General features: G+C 43.8%; 1 pseudogene; it reads right to left on the bottom strand.

Moving 5' to 3' along the window:
* Positions 1-23,570: 23,570 nt before the first annotated feature.
* Positions 23,571-24,307, bottom strand: LOC148042490 (E3 SUMO-protein ligase KIAA1586-like; annotated as a pseudogene).
* Between the last annotated feature and the right edge of the window lie 937 nt (positions 24,308-25,244).

Below are 25,244 nucleotides of genomic sequence, written 5' to 3'. Positions count from 1 at the left end.
TGAAGAACTCCAGAAAGAAATGTCTGAGGTTTCTAGCCAAGTGGCCTTCCTCAAACTTGAGAAGGCTGCCTTAGAACCTCTGAGAATTTCCTCAAGGAGGCCTGGAACCTTCTTAAGAACTCAAGAAGCACCTCTAGAGTCTGCAGCATGAACTGGCTGAGATGGACCAAAGTTCCACTTTGTGGAGAAAAGCCACTCCAGCCAACTGAAGCAGAAAGTCTCCATTCTTCAGAATGTGAGGGGAAATGAGAAGAAGCACCTTAACAATCTGCAGCAGCAGCAGACCTGTGTTTACCAGGCCAGAATGGAAGACCTGCAGAAAACTCTGCAGGACAACAAAGAAGGATTGACCCGTCAGGATGGCCATCCAGGAATTAGAGCTGCAGAACAGGCGTTTGGAGAAAGACAGGGAAGATCTCCACAGGGAGGTCACCAGCCAAGTGGCTTTCTTCAGAAATGATGTTAACACTCCTGAGTGAGCAGCACATGGGAGAACTTTGCTGACACTCTTTCTCCCCATACCTGGAATGGAGGAATGGTGGCCTTTTACCCATTTGAAAGAGGAAAGAGATTCTTCCCCTCCCTTCCCTTGACTTGCCACCCAGTGTGCCAGGGGAGTCAGGAGAGCCCCACTCTTACCAGCTGAAGCCCCTCCCTTAACCCCACCTTACCAGTCACTGCAGGACTGTCAGCTGAGCTGAAAGCCTCCCAGCCACTGAGCATCAGGGCCTGAGAGCACTGAGGAATCCCAGGGCTCCGAGCCAAGAAGGAGGGTGGAGGTGATGGCTGTGGCAGTGGTGAAGTTGGTAGCAGTGGATCCCCAGGCTCAGCTTCAAGCCTCGGAGTGCCATCTGAGGCTGAGGGGCAGCAGTGAGGCGGGTGAGGGCTCTGCTGTGGGGAGGGTAGAGAGTCTGGCCAGAGTCGAATCTGGGAGCCAGAACTGAGCAGTCAAACGAGCCAAGCAGCTGGGATCTGGGCAGCCAACAGGAGAGGAGAGGAGAACAGATAGAATCTGACCTGGGAGTCGAGGGGTCTGCAGGAGACGCCTCAAGGCAGCAGAGACCCCCAGAAGCCACAAGGCTGATGGAGGTGGTGGCAGAGCTGGAAGACAGGGCGGGGTTGAGGGTCTCGGGGGCAGGCAGAAACTCCTGCTGCTCCAGAGGCTGCAAGAGAGAAGCAACAGGAAGGGAAGCCAGAGGCCACCAAGGCCAACTGGAGCTGGTCAGTGGCCAGTGGCCAGTGGGTGGTGAAGTAGCCTTAGGGATGGTAGAATATAGGAGGTAGATTTATAGGGCTGGCAGGGACTTTGGAGGTCTTCTAGTCCAACACTCTGCTCAGGGCAGGAACTTTATACCATCCCAGTCAAATGGTTCTCTTGTCCACTTTGAAAACTTCCAGAGATGGAGCACTCACTACTTTGGGAGGCAACCTATTCCATGATTTAATTGTTCCTACTGTCTGAAAACTTATCCTGACTTCTAGATTGGGTCTCTCTTTAACAAACTCCCACCCATTTCCTCTTCTCCTTCCCTCCAGGGCGCTGGAGACAAAGTCACTCCACTCTTCTCTGTGGGAGCCCCTAAAAGTGCCATCATGGCTGCCCAATCCTTCCCATCTTGTCTTGGCTGGACATAGCAAACTCCCTCAACCGTTCATCAAATGATTTGTCCTCTAGACCTTAAATCATCTTTGTTCCTCTTCTCTTCACACTGTCCAGAATCTCCAGAACTTCTTCTTTTCTGGGGTGACCAGAATTGGGCAAAGTATTCCAAGGATGGTCTGACCAGAGAGACAGAAAGCTCTACCAGCACTTCTCTCCCTCTTGAATCTGCCCCTCTTTTATTGCTGCCTAAGACTGCCTGGGCCTATTTTGTCATCTGCAGCAGAGTTCTGGCGGATCCTTAAGTGCTTTGCCAGGAGATTCTTCCACAGGTGCCACTGCTGAGCCAGGTACCCCCTGTTCTGTACCTGGGCATTGGGGTCTCCTAAGTGCAGATCCTGGCTTTTTTCACCAGAGAACTGCGTCTTTTTAGGAAGCGTCCAATGTTTATGTCTTCTGGATATTGAATTTATCTTCTAGTAATTCCCACAAGCTTGGTGCCTTCTAAAACCCCGATGAATTCCCTTTCTGTCCGCTCATATAGATCATTTGGGAAGATATGGAAGAGTCCGGGACCCAAGGCAGAAACTTGAGGTCCCCTCTGAATATTTCACCCCATGTAGATGTAGCTCCATGAAGGACTACTCACTGGATGCAATTGGTCAGCCACCTTAGGAATTTTGTGCCTATTTGGAATTGTATACCAATTCTATCTCTCTCATCATCTTTTTCATCTTTTGTTTTTTTTTCCCTTTGTGCCTAAAAAGAGATTTAAAGAAGGAATTAAGGATTTCTGCATTCAGAGGTTCAGACATCCACGTGTGAAATCCTTCCCAGTCCCTCTAGAAACTAGAAAAGATTAACAGAGTTGGAAGGGACCTTGTAGGTCATCTGGTCCAACACACCCACCCAAGCAGGGAACCCTACACCATTTCTGACAGATGGCAGTCCAGTCTCTACTTGAAAGCTTCCAGGGATGAAGCTCCCACAACCTCTGAAGGCAATTTCTGTTCCATAGGTTGATTGGTCTCATTGTCAGGAAATTTCTCCTTGATTCTAGGTTGAATGTCTCCTTGATGAGTTTCCATTCATTATTGTCTGGCCTTTACGTGTTTTGGAAAATAGCTTGACCACCTCCTCTCTGTGACAGCCCCTCAAATATTGGAAGACTGCTATACTGTCTCCCCTTGTCCTTCTCTTTGCTAGCCATGCCCAGTTCCTGCAATGGTTCATCATATGTTTTAGCCTCCACTCCCCTAATCATCCTAGTTGTTCTTTTCTGTACTTTTTCAAGAGTCTCAACATCTTTTTTATAGTGTGTTGACCAAAACTGGAGGAAGTACTCTAGGTGTGATCTTACTAAGGATTTGCAGAGTGGTCTTGATTGTATCCCTCTGTTAATGCAATTTAGGATTGCATTGGCTTTTTTGGCTGCTGCTGCACACAGCTGGTTCCTATTTAAATAGTTGTCCACTAGGACAGTGTTTTTCAACCTTTTTTGTGCAAAGGCACATTTTTTTCATGAAAAAAATCACAAGGCACACCACCATTAGAAAATGTTAAAAAAATTTAACTCTGTGCCTATATTGACTATATATAAAGTGTGCCGCGGCACAGTGGTTGAAAAACACTGCACTAGGACTCCAAGATCCCTCTCACATACTGCTATTGAGCCAGGTACCACCTACACTGTACCTGTGCATTTTGTTTTTCTTGGCTAAATGGAGAACCTTATTTTTTTACACCATTGAATTTCATTTGGTTAGATTTTTTTTTTATTTATTTATTTATTTATTTATTTATCTATCTATCTATCTATCTATCTATCATTCATTCATTCATTCATTCATTCATTCATTCATTCATTCATTCATTCATTCATTCATTCATTCCCTCCCTTCTCCCCAGCCAGGACTAGGTGAACTTTCATCCCTGCCTCCCACCCTGCTTGCACACTTCTGACTCATATTTAATTGGTTCTCCACTAAGACTCCAGGATCCCTCTCACAGTTACTGCTATGAAGCCTGGTTTCACCCAGTCTATATGTGTACTTTTGGCTTTTCCTGCCTGTGTAAGACTTTACTTTTCTCTACTTTGAATTTCATTTTCTTAGATCTCTCTTAGCTTGTTGAAGTCAGAACTCTCTTAAAGACTCCACTGTTAGCCTCCTTCAGCAGAGCTTGGACTAGAAGACCTCCAAGGTCCCTTCCAACTCTCTTAGACTGTTACAGCTGGTGAAGTTCCCTGTGCTTCATGAAGAATGTTTGGGGGGCTCCCCATAGGCTTAGAGTCAGAGTGGTTGAACTGGATGTTTGCCAGTTTCTTTATGGGGTGAGAGTCGGGTCTGGTGTGGTGTGGATGGACTTGTCTGACCGATGGGAGAAGCCATCTCTGGGGTGGATGCATGAGGCCGGGGGTGGGGGGGAGTGAAAGTACAGGTAGATGTTAGGCATGGCCTCCTCCTCCTCTTCCTTCCCCCTGAGAGGCTCTGGAGCAGCAGGAGCTTCTGCCTGCCCCCGAGACCCTCCACCCAGCCCTGACCTCCCATTCTGCCCCCCCTGCTCCCTCAGCCTTGCTGCCTCGGGGCTCTCTGCTCCCCCAAGGCCTCTCCTGGGGACCCCTGGGCTCCCCTTCAGCTTCTGGCTGCTCTCCTCTTCCCTCCTGTCCTGCAGGCTGTTTAGCCCCTGACTACTCAGTCCATTTGGCTGCTCGGTTCCGGCTCCCAGATCCGGCTCTGGCCAGACTCACCTGGCACACGAGGTAGCAAGTTCCCCACTCTTCCTCCATCCCTCTCTCCCCCAATCCTCCTTCCTCTCCTGGATAGACAGATGGACACAGACTCCTTTGCTGCTCTTCCTATGGAGATTTTAGAAAGAAATTTATCCTCCCAATAACCGATAGGCATCCTGGCCATTCCAACACTGCTTAGCTCCAGTGGCTGCTTAAGGCTGAACAGACTGTGGTTGCAGCAAAGGTGGCTCGATTCTCTGCAGCAGCACTGGGGATCCATAGGAAACATGTATTATCCATTATAACTTTTTTACACAACTGATGTAGGAAACCCTTTTGCATTACTACTCCTTTGCCTTTTAGTATTTAATGACTTTGGGCCTCACAGGTTAAGGACTGATATTATGGTATCATTAGGCCATGTGTAACTGACAGATGGGATGCCCAATTGTGATGTTAATATAGATTTTATCTGTGGTTTATTATTTCATTCTAGAACTTTTAACTGCATTTTCCTTGAGTGTTTTTATTTGTTCTGGTCTTTGATGTAATAAACTTGATTTGATTTGATGCAATTCCATTTACCAAGAAGGGGAGCTAAAAAGGCATATGATAGACTTATGAGCCAAGGTGGCGCAGTGGTTAAATGCAGCACTGCAGGCTACTGCTAGATCAGCAGGTCAGCGGTTCAAATCTCATCGGCTCAGGGTTGACTCAGCCTTCCATCCTTCCGAGGTGGGTAAAATGAGGACCCAGATTGTTGGGGGCAATATGCTGACTCTCTGTAAACCGCTTAGAGAGGCCTGAAAGGCCTATGAAGCGGTATATAAGTCTACTGCTATTGCTATTGCTATAGACTTGACTATTCCCCATATAGTGAATATTTTCCTCAGATAAAGGAACAATTCATGTGTCTTCAAGAAATGCACCATCACACTGAGGATGCAGTTATCATATCTAAAAAATAGGGCAGAACCGATCATTAATTATCCTTCCACCTGTTGATTCATGGCTGTTAAGACTATCAGTTGTGGATAATGAATGAAAACAGCCTGCCCCAATCTGGTGGCATCCGGATATTAATTCCAGCATCCTCCTGATTCATGCTCAGCAACAAATAAGGCCACCTTCCTTGGAAAAGGGAGATCCAGGTGTATTTAGCAAAACTGGTGCGGCTCCATTTGTAGACCGGAGACTGAACCTTTGATGTTGTGTCTGTTGCTGCTGCAGCTTTGGGAGACCTAAAATAAAAGGGGACCTCAACATTGTGACCAGATCCTTGGACTTTCACTGGGACCAGTAGTTCCCAGTCATTGCCCAGGCCCCTCTCCTCTTTAAGGGCACCTCAATTATCTGGATCCTGATGGAGAGAGCACAGAAATGGCTTCTCTGCCTTTTGATCTCCAACCTTGGAAGGGGAAGTTTGTGGGCCTGATTCCTCCAGGAAATCCTGCTGTTCCTTGCAACTTCTGAACAGTTACTTAAAGAGGCCAACTGGGCTTTGGCTATTATAACTATGGGTGCCCTGAAACTGCTGCATAAACTTTATCTTGCATGTCTGAAGAATTTCTGAACTCGCTGTGTGTGTTTGTGTGTGTGTGTGTGTATGTTTGTTTGTTTGTTTCTTTTGGCACAATGGTCTTTTTTCTATACTTCTTTCTATTCCAGCTTAATTCAAGAAATATAAAACTAATAATACATTTCAGTTGCCAGAGAGGACAAACATTGGATTAAACAGTATAGGAACCCCACAATTTGGTTCCTTTGGGTTTACGTCCTCATGTTTTGCCCAAATCCAGTCTGCAAATCGCACACGAGTGGATGGCCTGCAGGAGCCTCCTTTTCCGTTTCCTCATCCAGCAGGTGCATCAACTACAATTCCAAGAAAGCCCAGGGCTGGGTGGCTCATAAGTCAGAAGCATCCAAGATGATGGAATCAAAACTCTGCTGGGAATTCTGGGTGCTGTAGTTGAGCCTATCTGAAATGGCCAAGCTGAGGAAAGCCATCCCAGGGAGAGATTCCAGATTCCAGACACCAGATCCCCTCCTGGAGATCAATTCCATGTTTGCACCCAGGAGCCCTTTCCCCACTCCCACTTCCTGTCTCCTTCCTCATTTCCAGGAAAGAGGAAGAATCCCCTGCAATGATTGGCAGCCTCCCACTTGTGGGTCTTTTCCTGTCTTTGCTGCTCTGGAGAAGCCACTCAGAAGGAACCTCCAACCCTCCACAAAAGGCCAACAAAGAAGACGTGGCTCAGGAGTCCTTCACATCCATCTTGAAATAAAGTCAGCTAACCATCCTTGTCCCAAAGAAGGGAAGGAAGAAGACATATGTGGGCGATGGGGAGGCCCTTCCCTGATGACCTGGCCAGCTTCTCAGCTCAGGGTCCAGCCAGGTGAGCACAAGGCCCATGGCTTACCTTTCTCTGACCTCCTTGCCAGTTCCTGTTGCCCACAGCAGGCAGGAAAAGGGACATAAGAAAGGGACAATTTCACAAAAGGATTTTCATCTTCAATCCATCATAGCTCCAGTCTCCAAGAGGCTCCAGGCCCCTTGCAGAGTCTCTTGTATTATGAAGCCTTTCCACAATGGAGCCCAGACTTGGCTAATTCTTACTTGGAGCCCCTGGGAGTCATGGAGACCCCCAATCTTGCCCAATGACCCCTCCCTTCCTTAACACAGAGCTTGGACTCCCTTCAGTTGATAGGGGTGACAACCTCCTGGGTGGAGCTGTTTTCCCAGCCTTTGTCTGTTGTCTCAACGCCCCTCTTGGCTTCCAAAAAGCTGGCAAAGAGCTCCAAGGAACTGAAACCCACCAGCAGGAGCAACCTGAGTCCCAAAACCAAGAGGAGCAGCAGGGAGCCTGTCTCCAGCTCCGCTGGTGGAGGAAGCACATCAAGGTTGGCTCTTCTGCAGAGACCTCTTGGAGCAAGGACAGAAAGGCTGAGGGAGGGCAGGCAGCCCTCCGTGGAAAACCAGACCTTTCTCTACCCTTCAAAATTACAGGGGGACTGAAAAAGGTCCTCAGAGTTACGGCCATCACAACATTCTCACAGTCCCATGATCAACTTTTGGGCCTTTGGCAGCCAGCATGTATTTGCCAGGGTTGCCGTCCTTCAGTTGTGCAGCCTCCATTGGCCACTTTCCCAGCCGGCTCCCAACAAACAGAGTGGATGGGAGAAGCCGGGTTCCCTTAAGGATCTCAGGATTCCTTCCGCAACTGCAGTGGTTTCTTTACCATCTGGGGCACAAGAGGTCGGAAAATTGGCTGTGACTCACTGAAGGACAGTCCTTTGTATAGAATGGTCTGGGGTCTCCTGCTTGAGCAGTGGGTTGGACTAGATGATCTTCAAGGTCCCTTCCAGATCTATTCTGATGGAATCTTAAGGGCCGGAGCCTCGTTGTCAAAAACAGCCCTGAGGACAACAGGTCATCCTCGACTTACAATGATTTCTTTAGTGACTGAAGTTAACAACACTGAGAAAATGACTCATGACCACCTACGACCCCTGCAGTGCCTGTCATAAACCACGTGATCAAAACTCAGGCACTTGGGAACTGGCGTGTATTTATGAGAGTTGCAGTACCTCATGGGATCACTATAAGGTTTGCTTAACGACTGCTTGATTTACTTAATGACTACACTCATTTGCTTAGCATCTGTGGCAAAAAGGTTGTAAAATGACACAGAACTTACTTAGCAACAGAAATTGTGGTCATCAGTGGAGGACTACCTTGATTTCCTGATAGTCCATTGTAATTTATCTCCAGAGACGTTCAGGATCTCGTAATTAGAATTTCCCCTTTCTTCTCCCTTCTGCTTGCTTCCTGGGAGCCTGGAGCAAAGTCCTTCTGAAGGGCTTATTTCTAGGGCTTCTGGGGCTGGAAGCAGCCTGAGATGACTGAGGGAAACCCAGCAGGTCAGGCCTTCAATGGTTGCACTGCTGGGCTTCCCACCTTGGAGAGAGAGAGAGGGAGAGGGAGAGGTAGGGAGAGGGAGAGGGAGAGAGGGAGAGAGGGAGAGAGGGAGAGGGGAGGAGAGGGGGGAGAGGGGGAGAGAGGGAGAGAGAGGGAGAGAGGGAGAGAGGGAGAGAGACCCTCTTTCTTTCCTCTGATGGAGTTTGAGACACACCCAATCTCCTGCTTGCAACTATTCACCTGTTGCAGCCACAAGGAACCCCTTCTCCTCAGGATGCAGTCTGACTCTCCTGTGGGGTTTCTCCATCCACATCTTCTGAACTCCAGTCTCAACCTGGCCCGTGTATTGGGGAAAAGAACCGGCTGTTTGTGCTATCTTTATCACCCAATAAGGGGATGGAGATAGGATGGTGGATCTCATGGAGAAGCTTCTTTAACAGGGCAGGAGCAGCTATGGGAAAGGTGAGCTAACTAGGTCTCATTGGGTGAGAACATCTAAGCAAGAGGACCTGGAGGTCCCCACCTTCTCTGGCTTGGTGGGATGGCCAATGATTCTCATGGAGATTGTCAAACACCATAGTTGGAGCTTGGCTCCCATAGAATCCATCTTAACACTTTTCCTATTCATTCTCTCATACATAAACTTTTATTGCTGTCCATAGGAATCATTGCTGAAATCTTTTTTAAAAGGTATCAAATTCATTGACAGTTGGTGAACAACAAATCTCTCTGAACAACTTTCACAGAGTTCTCTTTAGCAAGATTTATTGAGGTGAAAAGGAAAGGGGTTATAAGAATTCAAGTCATTCAACCATTTCCCATTTGGGAAGATATATATAGATATATTCTTTGACTTCTGAATACTATCTTAGAGGAAATAATTCAGGTATTCTTTCAAATAAAAGGACATTATACCATTCTTATAATATCATGGTGTTTTTCTCATGTTTTTATATTTGTTCTGGCCGTGAGATGCTCCTTTGTGTTCAGGTCTGGCCTCAGAAGGATAATGTAGCACTTGGGGAGGAAGATGCAGACCAGTAGACCAGCACTGGAGGCCAGGATGGAGAAGACCTGTACAGCCACCATGTATTTCCCTTTGGTGCTCAGGTAGGTGGGCACAAAGGTCACCCAGACACTGCAGAAGACCAGCATGCTGAAGGTGATCAGCTTGGCTTCGTTGAAGGCCCCAGGCAGATTCCTGGCCAGGAAAGCCACTGTAAAGCAGATGGCAGCCAGGAAGCCCATGTAGCTGAGGGTGATGTAGAACATGACAACAGCCCCTTCGTTGCATTGCAGGATGATCTCTCCAGGCTGGGAGTGGAGGTCAGAGTCAGGGAAGGGGGGAGAAACTCCCAGCCAGATGGAGCAGATGATAATTTGGACAGCAGAAGAAGAAAGGATGATGGAGTTGGCCAAGCTCTTTCCCAACCATCCCTTTGCTCGGTTTCCTGGTTTTGTGGCTAGGAAAGCCAGCACCACAGTGATCGTTTTGGCCAAGAGAGAAGAAACGGCAACTGAGAAGATGATGCTGAAAACCATTTGTCTGAGAAGGCAGGTGGCTTTCCTTGGTTGACCAATGAAGAGAGAAGAAGACAAGAAGCAAAGCAGGAGGGAGACCAGGAGGATGTAGGAGAGGTCCCGGTTGTTGGCTTTGACAAGGGGAGTTTCTTGGTATTTCATGAAGATGATCAAAACAAACCCTGTGATTAAGAATAAGAGTAGGGCAAAAGAGACCACGGTGATTCCCAGATGTTCTTTAAAAGACAGGAAGGTTATAACTTTGTGGATACATTGGACTCTGGCCTCATTTGGATATTTATCATTCGAACACTTGGTACATTTTTCTGTATCTGAGAAAATGAAAAAACAATATTTCTTTAACATTCTGCCCTTTAAATATATAAAAAATATATAGGTAAATCTATGAAGTAGGGCAGTGGTCCCCAACCCCCGGTCCGCGGACCGGTGCCGGGCCGTGGAGTACTTGGCACCGGGCCGCGCAGCGGCCGGGGGCCATGCAACGGCCGACTCTTCACTCATGCAGCGCCGTCGCCGGAGGGGGGGGAGCTGCGCGGAAGCACAGGAGCAAGTGAGGCGAGGAGGAAGAATCCCCCGCTACTACACCACCTCCGCCCCCTCCCCGAGTCAGCCGTCCCCTCAATGAACGCCTCCGCCTCTTTCTCCTTTCTCGCCTCAGTCGGCTCGCCTGGAAGCGAGGCGAGGAGGGGGCGGACCATGCGCTGGAAGCGGAGCCCTTGGAGGCCCTGGCGGCTTCCCCGGCGGTCGTTGCTGGCCGCTCTCTTCTTTTTCTTGCTGTCCTCCTCGGCTCAGTCGTCTCCGAGTTGCCCAGGGAGGGGCGGCGCGTCCGGGACGGAGACGGCGCTTCCCCGCCCGGCCTTGGCTTGTGAGAAGGAACGGCGGGAGAGGTAGAGAGAGAGAGAGAGAGAGAGAGAGAGAGAGAGAGAGAACGTCGGGCAGCCGAGGGCGGGGGGGGGGGTCTGAGGTGGTGAGGGGCAGTCACCAGATTCAGGCCGCCGCTGCCGCTATTGCAGCGCACGGTGGAAAAGCAGCGGTCTTGCCCACCCCTTCCCTGCCTCCTGCCCGCTCCAGTTGCCGCAGCCAGGGGTGGGGGCTCGGTGCCTGAAGTCTCTTGCCTCTCTTCCAAAATTTCGCCAACGGGCATTGGTGAAGCGCGCTCTTTCTCTTCCTCACAAAACACATTTCCTTTCCCCCCACGTGTAGTTATTGGCGATATGGACTCTTGGACTCTTACCCAGCCAGATCAGTATCAAACATTTCCCTGACCTCAGCAGAAGCGAGGTTTTTTCTTCTCCTTTCTCTCCTTAATACTGTATTCTTTTTACATTGCTATCCTCTGGCTTATTTAATTTTGCCCTTGCTCTTTTTATCTTTGACCTTGATTAATTCAGCTATTTATTCCTTAAAATCTACATACAAAATGGAAGGTGGGATATGATTCAGGTGTTGAATTGGGAAGGTGGCTTTAAAACAACGCCCCCCCACCCCTGCGCGCGCTCAGCGGGCCACGGTAAAATTATCAAAGGCTGACTGGTCCGCGGCGATAAAAAGGTTGGGGACCACTGAAGTAGGGTAATAGTTATTTCCTGTCCAATGTGCAGAATCTTCATAGGAACCTATATTATTAGAGGTAAATAATGAATCAGGTCATCTTTCTAGGCAAACATCCTGAGCCCAGCCTCCGAGTCCAGCCTGGCACTTGTTAACATGATGGATTTTAAGATACCATCCTTTCAAATCTAGTTGGCTGGGAGAAAAATATTTTCCTGCAAATAATGCAGAATGGGCACTGAAAAGGAAAGGTAAGATGGGTGTAATGAGTGTCACCCATAACAATCCACACCCTCTCATTCTGGGCCAGCAACATCTTCTCAGTGATCCTCAGTGGAGATCCATGTAGAACCCATTGCAAGGAGCCTTTCAGGAGGTGGACCAGAGACCATTCATCAAATTTCAAAGAACTCAGATGTTCCTAGAAAGGTAAGCTTAGAAGGACTCATATATCTGTTATATTCCACACTATATTCCACACTTGGAATACAGCATTCAGTTTTGGTCACTATGATGTAAAAAAGATGTGGAGACTCTGGAAAGAGTGCAGAGAAGAGCAACAAAGATGATTAGGGGACTGGAGACTAAAACATAAGAAAAACGGTTGCAGGAACTGAGTATGTCTAGTTGAATGAAAAAAAGGACTAGGGGAGACATGATAACAGTGTTCCAGTATCTCAGTGGTTGCCACAAAGAAGAGGGAGTGAAACTATTCTCCAAAGAACCTGAGGGTAGAACAAGAAGCAATGGGTGGAAACTAATCAAGGAGAGAAGCATCTTAGAACTGAGGAGAAATTTCCTGACAGAACAATTAATCTATATATACAAAAGGGGACGAAATATTTTCTCTGCTATTAGTAAAGCTTGTCCAGTCTGCCACACCTTCCTCCCATCTCTTCCCAGACCCTCCTTCAAAGACTTTTTGCTCTTCTTCCCTTTAGATAAGAAATTGTGCAGGTTGAAAATAGCTTCAATCTGTCCTTCAAGTTGCACTTTCATGAAAATGCCCTGGAGGGATCCAGTTCCACAAATCCTTTTTCTCAGTGTGACCCACCTTCCTGAGTGGAGATTGTTCCCTCTGGACAAGGAATGCAGTCATAGCAGCAAAATGGCTCTCCTTCTCGAACCCTCTTGACAAATCCAGGATGACAACTTTCCACACATTTGGACTGAGGCAGAGGCTAAGCAGAGAAAGAAGGAATGCCAAAGGAAAGATGTTAGGACTCTCCGTCCATGGAAAATGGAGTAGTCCATGAACATTAACCAAATAGTCTCTAGGCTTCACTGAGGTAAATATGAAATCTCTGACTCCTCCCAAACAGATATAGAAGATATAACTATTGGCAGATTCTTCATTTAGTTCCTTCCTCCCTTTTGCTTCTGGTATATAACATTGAAGGATTTTTCTACTTACTAAAATCTGGAGGGATGGAATTGAGAGAAGATTTAAGAACTCAGGGACAACCAGGGGGTTCCTTCTCATATCCTTATAAACAAACATACATCCCTCCCCTCTTCATGGAGTCTCCCAAGCAGTCTAAGAAACTAACAATCCAGTTTCTATTCCCCAAATTCAATTCTCAGTGATGGTCAGTCACCCTGGGGACTATAGACTTTGTCCACTTCAAATAGGACCTCTAGCTTTGGAAAACAGACAAAAGGTACCAAAATTTCTCTCACCTTGTTGAGCAACTTTAGCCATGAAAGAGTATCTTGTCTGATAATAATTTTCTGCCATTGAAAATATGCCAGAATCTCTTTCCTGGAATCCTTCTTGGGGAGAATCAACCAACCGCCAATGCTCAGATCTGCTTTTATCTCTCCATTTCGGTCCAAGTACATTTTTCTATCAGAAATATTCCAAAATTCATTCTTCTCCAGAAAGGGATGAAACTAGGATTGAAATCCAAAAATTTGAAAAGCACAAAACTTCATTTCTTATTACAAATTTGATTTTTTCTTCTTCTACAGTTATCTAACTTGCAAGTTTGCTTAATTAGGAGAAAAGGTGTTGCCACTATCTTCATAGGTGAACAAAAAAAGATTTAAAAATTGTCAATCATATACTGTATATATTGAGAAAATATAATAGACACAATGGGTTTATTATTGGTAACACTGTAGAGCTGGTGACAAACAAATTGAAAAAGAGAAGAAAGAGATTTTTAAAGTCCTTGCAAGCAACAATTTGATGACCAGAAAGGATGGATTTGTCAAAAACAAAGTTGCCAGGCTGATCTTCTCCCTGGTAATCCAGATGGAAAACACAACCAGATGTGCTAATTCTACTTTATTGTAATCCTACATTAACAGAATTTTGTAAGTCTGAAAATGCAAATCTCCCACCAACTCTTTTCGTATCCTGAAAAGTGAGGGAGAGTTCTTTCTGAGTTTTAGTTTCTGCCCTTTTATGCAGCTGCAGGCTTCCCTCCCTCTCTTCTCTGACCCTTTCCCAGGCAGCATCTCTTCTCCCAAAAGTTTTCCTTACAAATCATTTCACTTCCTAAATAGATCATGAAAATACTGCTGATATAACTTCATCTCATAAAATAGTAAAAACAATTTTCTTTAGAAGTCTATTAAGCAAGTTATCAATTTTTCTATGTTGTCATTAATACAGTAGGATCAATAAAACTGTGTAATATAAGATTTAATAAAAGTTTTATAGCAATTCTCAAGCAAATATAATTTGATCTGACTTAAACATTACAGTTTCCAGAAAAATATTTATAATTTCCCATTATTTTAATGCTTTTATTTGTAATGCTGATCTGTGTCTGTCATAAAAATTGATTGATTGAAGGAGGAAGAGATGTTGGATCCATTGGCTACCTTGAGTTGTTTGTAAATAAATAAATACATGTTTAAGAAAATGATCGTGAAATCGTACTTGACTGCAAACTGAAAATGAGTCTTGGGGGAAGGCAAGGAGATGATTATGAGAACAGCTTCTCCAACTTACAAAATCTCTCAGTTGGACAAGGGAGGATACAACACTCTTCCAACAACTGAAAGAGGTTAAACAGAAACTTAAGATCTGCTCACTGTAATTCCAGACAGGAGCAATTAGAGGGTCCAAATCAGTTGACCTTTTGCAGCATAAGAAGGTTGAGATGGTTCTCCTGCGTCTCCTCTGGATTCCTTCTCCAAAAGAACTACTGTAAGAACAATGGATCCATATCGGGACCCCCATACCTGCCATGGCTGCAGCCTTGGAGCCCCCAAAATCTTTTCACCCTCCTTCCTTCCCCTCCTTGATCTGTGGGAATATGCAGTATTCATCGCATGGGCCATAGTCTTCATGAGAGTGTAATCATGGTAGTAATTTGTAATCTGTCTCCTGTTTCTTTTCTCTTGGGTCTCCAGTGGGGCTTTCTGGGTGCATCTTCTGCGGCCTTTGACAGAAAAGACATTCTTTGAAAGAGAACAATGAAAATAATGATCTTGAAACTTTTCTTCAACAAAGAAATGGGGTACAAAGGCAGAATCTTTTGGCCTTTCTTTTAACAGATAATCAAAGTTCCAAATACTATGGATGTATTTGAAAAGGTTGTACTTATATAGTAAATACCCTACAAAATTTGTGAGGATCCAGACTTTCCCTTCAATGGGTCCTGGCAAACGCCTAAGTGCTAAATTGAAAGGAAGAAGTCTGTCCGAAATGAAATCATTTTCTATGAAGTGAACAAAGACATTGACTTGTCTCCACTTAGAGAGGGAATCCTTGAAGAAAACTGTATGTTCAGTTTGGGAAAATTGTTGTGATATAACCACACAAATTCCATTCCTGTCAAGCATAGGAGGGAAAGTCCTCAGGAAATTCTCTCCCTTCTCTGTGTCTGAAGCAAAGAGGCCAATGAGGGTCCATCTGAAATGGAGGAGCAGTTGGACAATTGCTGGGTACTGGATTCCTTCTTTGGGGACCATCTGGTAGGAAAAGGGAAATTTACTTTTATCACTCAGAGCCTCTGAAGTCTTTATAAGATTGATCTGAAAAACAATGAAGAAAGCTGTGATATTTGGGGTCAGATAAAATCCAAAATATTAGATTTTAATAAATCCAGCCTGGTTCTCAGGAATGTATTAGAATAGTTTGTTAATTAGACATTGTTTAAAGTTTTAAAGACAGATAATAGTAAAAAAAACAAAATAATAAACAAATTAAAAAACAATAAAATATGTAAGTCAAATTGTTGTATCAGCCCTACAATTTATCGCAGTTAGATTAACATGTGCAAATGCCAACTGAAAGATTCTATTACAATAAAGGGCCTATTATAATTTTTGAAGATTGCTGCATCTTTTTCTGCTTCCATATCCCAGATTCTTTGTGGAGGAAACCTTTTAGCTGCTTCTCCAATTAACAAGAAACAGGGAGACCTCAGTTCCAAATGCGTTTTGTCAGTTGTATAATCCAAGATTGGTCCTTAATTGATTTTTTTTTTTTTTTTGGCCAGACACAATTTTTGGAGATTGTCAGTTTCCATAGATTAAATTTTATGCCAATATTTTCTGATTTTAGACATAGCAGAAATTGTGTAAATTCCCAAATTAGCTCTGAATTAGCAGCTGGAGTCCTTTTGACCACCCCAAGATACTCCTCGGAGACAGTGGTGAGATTCAAATAATTTAACAATCAGTTCTCTGCCCTAATGATTTCTTCCAACAACCAGTTCAACAAACTGTTCAGAAAGTTAACAACCGGTTCTCCTGAAGTAGTGCGAACTGGCTGAATCCCACCACTGCTTGGAGGCTGTGATTGGGTTGGTTCTGCTAGTGGTTTCTCTCTGAAGCCTCAAACATCAGATTGATATAAGAACATGGGGGAAACCTTGGCCTCACATACTTTAATAATTGGGGCTCTGGATTAACTCTTTGGCATAGTTAAGGTTGAAGGATGTTTAAATAACTGTAGTTAACTAAAAGTGGAGGTATAATGATGTCAATATGGTAAACATTTGAGTTAAGATATTTGAATTAATATGAATTAATGGAAGAGATGCACCAAAACATGTTGCAACCAGCTGATATACTTTTTTTAAATAATATATACCTGTATTCTTTTTTTTTCTTTTTTTCTTTTTCTTTTTTGTTTTTTCTTCCCTGCCTTGTCTTTTGTTCTTTTTGTCTTTTTTTTTTCTTTTCCCACTGGTGTGGGCATGTATTGTTTAAGAGTATTATTATTATCAATATTTTTAAATAATAATTACAGTCAAATGAAAATGGATATATGGTGATGGTGATATATATGAATATCTGAGTTAAAATGCCTGAGTTAACATGAGTTATGTTTCTTGACTGTGGAGGAGATGTACGAAAGTTTATTTGTGACCGACTGATACACTTTCTATAGCATGTAAAGAAAGATGTTGTATTTGTTTTAAATTTAAAATTTTTTTAAATAAAAAATAATAATAATTGGGGCTCTGGAGTGCTATGAGGTTTTCATTTAAGCACCACTTTCACTCATGTCTTTGATCTAACTGAGCTCCTTTGATGATGAGGGAGTCAGATTCAGTCTCAGAGGAAACAACCCCAGGTAAGGAAAGGTCTTACTTGCTCTATTGGCTGACCATCTATGGCTACGATGTCATTTCCCAAAGACCATAACTTTTGAACTTGATTTATTAATTACCAGATAAAAGGATCCAAGTCTTCTTCACAGAGTATACAATCCAATGTGTAAGTATGATACAATCACATTATCAGTGTAAATCAATGTGTTCCAATAGGAATTTATCATGTTAAACATGTGTACATGTATATATATACATGTATAACAGATCTTAAAACAAAATAAAAGGCTTGGAAGGGACCTCTCTCAAGCAGGAGACCCTATACTATTCCAGACAAATGGATGTCCAATCTCTTCTTAAAAGCCTCCAGTGATGGAGCACCCAAAACTTCTGAAAGCAAGACATTCCATTCCTCAGTGTTAGGAAATTTCTCCTTAGTTCTAGGTTGTTTCACTCCTTTATTAGTTTCTATCCATTGTTTCTTGTCTTCTGGTGTTTTGGAAAATAGGTTGATCCACTCTTCTTTGTGGCCGTTCCTCAAATATTGGTATACTGGTTATAATGTCACCCCTAGTCCTTTTCTCTATACTAGACATACTCAATTCCTGCAATTGTTCATCATATGTTTTAGTCTCCAGGCCCTTAATCATCTTTTCTGCACTCTTTCTAGAGTCTTTACGTCTTTGTATAATATGGTGACCAAAACTGGATGCAGTATTCTAAGTGTGGTCTTGCCAAGGCATTATAAAGCGGGACTAATACTTCATGTGATCTTGATTCGCTCCTTCTGTTGATGCAGCCTAGGATTCCAATGGCTTTTTTGGCTGCTGCCACACATTTGCTGGCTCACATTTGAGAGATTGTCCACTAAGATTCCAAGATCCCTCTCACAGTTACTGCTATTGAGCCAGGTTTCACCTAATCTGTACCTGTACATTTGGTTTTTCTAGCCTCAGTGTAACATTACATTTCTCTACATTGAATTACATTTTGTTAGTTAAGCCCAGGGTTCAAGTCTATCTAGATCCATCTGGATCTTGAACTGATCTTCTGGGGTGTTGGCTATTCCTGCCACTTTAGTGTTGTCTTCAAATTTGATGATTTCACTATTTCTCCCCTCATCCAAATCATAGATGAAGATGTTGAAGAGTACTGGGCCTTAAATGGAACCTTGGGGTCCCCCACTGCTTATTTCCCTCCATCTAGATGTAGTTCGATTTGTGGATCACAATTTGAATCCATCTGGGAGTGATACTGTCTATCCGATTTATTTGTAGCTTGCTGAGAAATAGGTTGTGGTTTACTTTGTCAAAGCCTTTCTGAAATCCAAGTATACTACATGCACTGCATTTCCTTTGTCCACTCATTTAATAATTTTTGTCAAGAAATGAAATAATATTTATGATCTGTTTTTGGATCATTCATTAGTCCTAGTAAGTCATTCCTACGTCTACTGAATAACAAGGTTTCAAATATGCCCCCTTCCCTATATTAAAACTAATAAAACATGTTTAAAAAACATGCAACCTTCCCTTCCCCCTTGGTAAGTATGGATCCTCCTGGATAGGAGCCATCCTATTACTCCACTGAGCCAAACCTCCCTCTTAAACAAGGGCTTGGAGGAAGAGCTTGTATCAGGGTCAACAGTCTGAGCTCCATTTTAAGGGCAATCAATTTCCTCCATATTGGATAGGGCAGGTATTATTTATATGAGGAAATGAAGATGACAATAGGGACCCCAACAACCAGGGATATTTTTTGATCAGTTAAATAGTTGGTAGAATGTCTTCTCCAGGGAATGTATTGCTTCCATTTCAGGCCTTTTATAATTAATCTCAACATGAACATAATGGGGTAAAATATTGATATTTTTGCTAATATGGAGAAAAGCAGTTATTGAATTCCATTGGAGAAGACATGATTACATCTATTGCTCACCCACCAACCCTCACTTTACCAGATGGAAAAAAACACACACAAACCTGGGGGACTTTGTAGATGCCTGCTAACGTTGATGCCTGGATGGAGATGTCCCTGGCAGCTACATCAAGAAGAGCCAGAAGGTTGTCCTTCCTTCCACAACCATAGTTGGGGACATTGGCTTCTCCAGTGGAGAGAATGTCCAGCAAGGCGTCTGAAGTGCAGAAAGTGCTCCAATAGTTACTATGGATGTTGTAGCCAAGTGTGAGATTGTGCAGGAACTGGGAATTCTTGTTGATCACTTGAATGTCATTAATTAATAGTAAGCCATATAAAAAATGATAATAAGTCCTATCGTAAAAAATGTGTTATTATAATCAACAGCAACAACAAATACTTTTTAAAAAAAATATGTAACCCTCCAGAAGCCTACTGAGTCTTAAACCAACATTGATCCACAACCAATGATCAGTTACACAAATATGGAATTGGGCTAAGTTACGGCAACTACAACTGGTTCAGCCACTACTTTAAATAAAATTCATTATTCAAGTGATAATTAAGGATTGAACTAAGAGAGGAAAGTAATCTCAAGTCCTTTCAGCTTTTTTTCAAACCCCTTTTTGGATTTGAGTCTCTTTCACAAAATCAGACAAAAGGGAGAAACCATGGAAATCAAAATCATTCAGGGAATTAGACATATTTCCCCAATATAGGAATAAATGAAAAAGAAAAGAAAAGAATCATAGTGTAGAATGCAGGGAGTACAACTCCATCACTCTGAATGACTTACGAATCATGGAAAACAAACTGAAGAGAAGGAGCCACATTGAAAAGCAACTTTATATGCCATTTTTCAATTCCACTGATGACTATAGAAATGAGATGGTCTCCTGGCCTGTAAAAGCTCTGTGGTCCTTTTCCATCCTGGTGCTCCAAACTCAGTGGACATTTAATTCTCAGCTTCCCAGAGATTGGATGGGACACTAGCAGCATCAGAAGGAAAAGCAGGAGGTCCATCATTCATGGGGTGAATCAATGAATCCCTTTCCTGTTTCTAAAGAAGAATCACGGTAGAAGAATTCAAAGGACTTTCACATGGTGGAATATGATCCAGTTGCTTTCCTGATTCAACCACAGAGAAACACTCAACTTCATCTAGAAAAGAGAGAGACATATATTCAAGAGCACAGACCCTGCTTGTCCCAAAACTCCCTATTTCTCTGCTCAAAGTCTCCCCTGGAGGATTCGGCCAAAGAGCAGAGCTGAAACTTTTATCATAATTCTCCCTCTCAGGAGGGATCCCTGGATAATTCAACCAGTTCTTGGACTCAAAGGTTGTTGTGAAATTCTCTGGAGGAAAATGAAAAGGAAATAATCCCCATGTGATTCACAATAACAGATGCAGAGATTGAATTAAATCTACCATCTAGAATTGAGAGGTTCTGGAGCTCTATGCTTGAAACTGGCCCCAGAGGGAATACTCGGCATCTACGGCTGAAGAAAAAAAGAAATGTGACATTTATTGGCATAGCGATTAAAGGCAAAACTCAGGGGTCCAGTTAATGCCAGAGCATGTCATAGATCTGAAATAGCTGCCTGCTGAGTTGGAACCAAAATGTACTTTATTTTGAAAGCTAATGCTCAAAAGCATCACACAAAAGGGCTGATGCAATAGTGCAGCCCGTTTTAAGAACAAAATCAACTTTAGTGAAAAATTAGTTACCAGAACTTTGCAGAGTTAAAAAAAAATCACACACACACACAAGAAAAAAACCAAGTGAAAAGAGATGGAGAAATCAAGGCTGCTTCTCACCCAGGGACGTGTAGTCACTAGAGGCAAGGGAGGCAGAGCCTCACCAGTCTCCTCAGGAAAAAGAAAGAAATTTAAATATATTTTTTAAAATAATTAAAGCCAAGATAGTTGCTACCAGATTCCAGGTCACAGTGGCTTGGTGTCTGCTTAGTGTTAACCAAAGCAGGAGGTGAGAGAACTCGGGGCCTCCTTTCCATAAGGAATCTTTCGCCTTCTAAAAGTTAAGAAAGAGTTAAAAGGCAAAAAAGTTCAGATGCAAAAGAGGCACTAATTCTCCCGCCTCCTGATCTGGAAGCAGCGAATCATGTCTTCTTGAGCATGTTTACGTTGGGCGGGTTATTTCGGAGGGTGTGCTTCAGAGGAGAGAGGAGTTGGGGAGAAGGAGGAGGCTCGCTCTTTGCTGCAGACCTGGGCGCTTAGGGGCTCCCGCGATGCAAAGTGCCCTGCTACCCCCAATGCTGCCGCCCGCCCGCTGCCCCGGCCTGCTTCTCCAGGCTCCGCCGCTGGAAGTCCCGGATCGCCTCTGGGGGAAGGCTGGGTGAGAAGCGGAGCAAAGCTTCTCCGTGGCCTCCCAGTGCTGCACAGAGGCTCTTGCAGGAGCTGCCTTGTCTCGCAGCCAGGGCCACTCCGGGCCGCCGGCCGCTGGCACGCGCTCCTGCAAGAGCCTTTGCGTAGTGCCGGGAGGCCGCGGAGAAGCTTCGCTCCACTTCTCACTCAGCCTTCCCCCAGAGGCGATCCGGGACTTCCAGCAGCGGAGTGTGGAGAAGCAGTGGCCGCAGGCCGGGGCAGCGGGTGGGCGGCAGCATCGGGGGCGGCGGGGCACTTTGCATCGCAGGAGCCACCAAGCGCCTTTGCTGCAGACCCAGGCGCTTGGCTGCTCCCATGATGCAAATTCCCCCCCCCCCGCCAAGGCCGACCGCTGCCCTGCTGAGCTGCTTCGCAAAAGGATGCCCAGCTGAGTCTCACCAGGTATAAACCTCACCTCACATCACTGTTCTCACCCCATGTGAGGAAAGAAGGGCAGGAGGGCTCAGGATCCTCGTGTTGCAGATGGAAAGCTGATCTACAAAATCCAATTTCCATCTTCAGAGACCTGGGAATGCAGAAGCCCATATCCCATGTTTCCATGCCTCCCTTTCCCATGCAGAGGCTAGTCAAGGGGGCTCTTGCAGGGATGCCAGAGAAGACTCTGTCCAGCTGGGGAGCCCCTCTTGCGGGGAGAAAGCTGGGGAGCCTCATGTTGGGGAAGGGAAGCAGCAGTGGTGAAATCTAAAAATTTTCCCTACCGGTTCTGTGGCCGTGGCTTGGTGGTCATGGGACCACGTGGGCGTGGCCAAGTTAATGTCACTTCTTTGCCCTTATGACCTACCAAAAGAAAATATACCAATTGTTTATCATTTTATATCATTCATATCATTTATTTGGCATTGAAGGAGTATATGAATCAGTATATTATTGTATACTGTCTGAAATTAGTTGTTTTCTATCCTAGCAAATTGTAATCTTAGTACTGGACTGCAAATGTTATCTCACTGCTGCGTCTCGCTTCTATTCTTGGTTTCAAAGCTTGGCACATTTTTGAAAGCTAGTAGAAGAAATTGCTACACGGGAATATCAAACTATATAGACAAAGGAACCAAGCTAGGGAGTTTTCCTGGCTCATAAATCCTTAAAGCATTCTGCCGAAAAAGAACTTGGCAAAGGGGGGCAGCCACCCCCTACACAAGGCTATAGGAATCCTCCACAGATAAGGTAGGCAGAGACAGGAGCTTGAAGCAAAGAATGCTTTAAAGATCACATTGGTAACGAATCTTTCCCTCTGATTGGATAAAATTTGTATCGGTATCTGGGTAAAATGCATAGAATACTCTGAGTGCCTCTCGCAGGGGGTGGCTATTCCTTACATGCCTTTTGTTTGCATGTTTTGGATATAGTTTTGTCACCCAGCTTTTGCTATGGCCATAAATAAAAGCTGATACTTTTTGCAAGCCTCGTCTCGAGTCTTCACTCTCTTTGGCATCTCAGTGGCTCAGGGAAAACTGCTGGAACCTTACAGCATAAACAAAGGACATAAAACAATAAGAGGTACACAAATACTTACATAAGAGCAATAAAAGTGTTATCTTCAGTGCTCAATGATAATAATGACCTACAAAAAGAACCTATACCATGATATTTAACCTGGTTTAACCTTGTAAGAAGCTATACCATTAAAAATTTAACCTGTTTAACAAATTTAACCATTTAATACTTAAGTAAGAATAAAAGAACTACACACAACAATAAAAGAGGTACAAATACTTACATAAAAGTGTTAGTTGTCTTTCACTTTATAAGATGTTTCCACATCATTTTTCATTGGTGCTCTCCCATTTTTCTTGATTTTGAGTCTGGGATCATCGGCTGAGCGATGGTGTCCTCGTAGCCACTTTCTCACTGCAGGAATAGGGCCCCATTTTGGAAGAGGTAGGCCAGTGACATTGATGGTCATGAGGTTGGTTAAATTAGAAATGGTAAGGTGACTTCTGCTCTCTGAACATGCGAAGTTCATTTTCGAGAAACCCCTTTACGCTTCTGCAGAACTGACAGCAATGACAATATCTTTTGCTTTTTTAACACTGTCAGGAATTGCGTAGTTCTTTGAATCTTTTAACACATTCTCTCAAAAATCTCTGTAGTCATTGATGTTAATGTTGTAACTGAAAATGTCACCAATTGGGCGCAGTTGTTCCTCAGCTGCTGTCCATGGAACTACAACTACTTCTGCAATATCCCAGTACTCTGGCGCCCAAAAATGTAAAAATTGTAATTTATACGTGGTGTCTTGCAACTGGCTCCCTGTTTTTAAATGTTCACAGTCCATTCTTTTTTTTCTGCAAATTTGTTATGATTCTTCCTAAAAGTCTTTCCCAATGAAGTCCAAGAAATCAATGATTTTCCCACAAAATTTATGTTTTTGAAGGTTTCTGAAATAATTAGTCCGTCGACTTTTCTTTGACGTTGGAAAATATCTCGGTTTTAATTTTGCTAGCAACACACTCAACTATTTTCACAACTGTTGGCCTTGAATGCAATCCTATTCCCAGATCTACTCCATTTTCAGTTTGCAACTCTATCAATTCTTCTATGCTTGAAATTGGCCTTCTTGCTTTTGCCAGGCTGTAAACAGTTTGGAACATTTTACAAGTGGTATCTAAACGCTTTCCAGGCATCTTCTCCATTGCTTTTGTTATGGCATCCTGTTCCCCTTGTTTGACGTTGTCTTTACAAATGGTGTGGGATTTTGATGTGAAATGTTCACTCATTTTCATCTGTAGAGAAGCTTGCTGCACTTCCTTATTTTTCCCAGCTGGCTCAATCATGAAATGCTTCCATTCTTTGGACACATAAATACCACTCTCTATTGCAAAGTCATGTTTCGCACACTACTTGCAACCTAGTTTCTCGTTTGACACATCCAATCCCAGATACTTTTCTTGGAAGTTGCTGTACGGCTGCAATGTCCAACAGTCAGGGAGAATGACTTCCATTTCCGGCTAGGGTGACTCAATACTTGGCTTGCTGCTTCTCCAAGTCCAAGTTCAAGTGGTGGGAGTGATGGTGTTCGTGGTGCTTTGCATGGCTTTGGATCATCCAAGGCCAATTCTGATGGTTGTTGTGCCAGTTTGGGTTTCTTGTCCAAGAACCTGACCAAAGTTGGTTGCCTTTTCATTCTTGCTGATAAAGGCTGCTACTGCAAAAGGAAGAAAAAGAACTTTGTCAGCTGAGGACCAGTGATGGGAGCAATACAAAACTCAAGAAAGTAGTTTCAACACAAAAACAACACAAAAGCAACACAACTGACCCACATACAATGCAGAAGCAGCTGCACCTCACACAAAAGAGCCCCTGCCACAAGCAGGAAACTCACAGCGCCACAAAGAGCTCAAAAAGCAACTTTCAGACTTAACACAAAAACAACACAACTGACTCACAACATTGTGCAACACACTCACAATGCAACATTGTGCAACACACTCACAATGCAACATTGTGCAACTCACACACAATGCAAAAGCAGCCGTACCTCACAGAAACTGGCCCCTGCAACAGACTTAACAGACTTAACATATTTAACAAGTTAACTGATAAACAGAGTTGGAAGGGAACTTGCAGGTCATCTAGTCCAACCCCCTGCCCAAGCAGAATTGCAAAAGCACACAAAATGGCCCCTGCCACAAGCAGGAAACTCACAGAACCACAAAGAGCTCAAAAAGCAACTTTCACACTTAACAAAAACACAATGTCATTGTGCAACCCTCACACAATGTAAAAGTACACAAAATGCCCCCTGCAACAGCAAGCAGGAAACTTACACAGAGAACTCACAAAACCAACTATTACAAGTACAAAATGTCAAATAAAGCTGTGTGTGATTTTGTATGTTTGTGTAGTGAGTGTGAAACACTACAGAAACACACAAAATCTCAGAAAGCTGCACAAACCTAAAAATATAAAAGCAGCTAAAACTTTATATATTTTAAATGGCTATTATTTCCTAAACAAAATTCCTTTAAAAAACCAAGTAACCTTTTTTAAAAAAAAAGTAAAAAAAAAACCACTTACTTTCTCAATTGAAGGCACGAGGCAGGCAGGCAGATTCCGTTGCT

The sequence above is a fragment of the Thamnophis sirtalis genome, unplaced genomic scaffold (genome assembly GCF_051295495.1).
Source record: "Thamnophis sirtalis isolate CommonGarterSnake01/CBP01778 unplaced genomic scaffold, rThaSir2_p1.2 scaffold_15, whole genome shotgun sequence".
NCBI classification, from domain to species: Eukaryota; Metazoa; Chordata; class Lepidosauria; order Squamata; family Natricidae; genus Thamnophis; species Thamnophis sirtalis.
The sequence above is the reverse complement of the archived record's forward strand: the minus strand, read 5'-3'. Positions and strand labels throughout refer to the sequence as shown.